Below are 343 nucleotides of genomic sequence, written 5' to 3' on the forward strand. Positions count from 1 at the left end.
CAGGAGACCATCCTCCTTGCACAAAACCCACTCCCTCGGATGCTGTCCTCAGCGAGGGTGGCTGGGGCCAACCAGGGGGCCCACCCGCAGAGTGGTAGAGGAGGCAGATTGACCCTGCAGACATTGAGCTCTGTGGCGAAAGTCCTGGCCTTCTGGTAGAAGAAGAGTGACTTCTCGCGGTCCAGGAGGAAGTTGTGGGAGATGGTGGCTGGCCGCGTGTAGGTCTTCAGCTGTGCCCTTCTTGTTGCCCAGGTCCATGGCGGCTGCCAGTGCCAGCTGGTAGTACCTGGCTGCATCAAAGCATTCCTGAAGGGGACAGGCCATGCTCAGCAAAAGGGGGACT

General features: G+C 60.1%; 1 pseudogene; it reads right to left on the reverse strand.

The window, feature by feature from the left end:
* Positions 1–343, reverse strand: part of LOC105518374 — a 71,938-nt pseudogene that overhangs the window by 55,681 nt on the left and 15,914 nt on the right.

The sequence above is a fragment of the Colobus angolensis genome, unplaced genomic scaffold (genome assembly GCF_000951035.1).
Source record: "Colobus angolensis palliatus isolate OR3802 unplaced genomic scaffold, Cang.pa_1.0 Scaffold318, whole genome shotgun sequence".
Lineage (NCBI taxonomy): Eukaryota > Metazoa > Chordata > Mammalia > Primates > Cercopithecidae > Colobus > Colobus angolensis.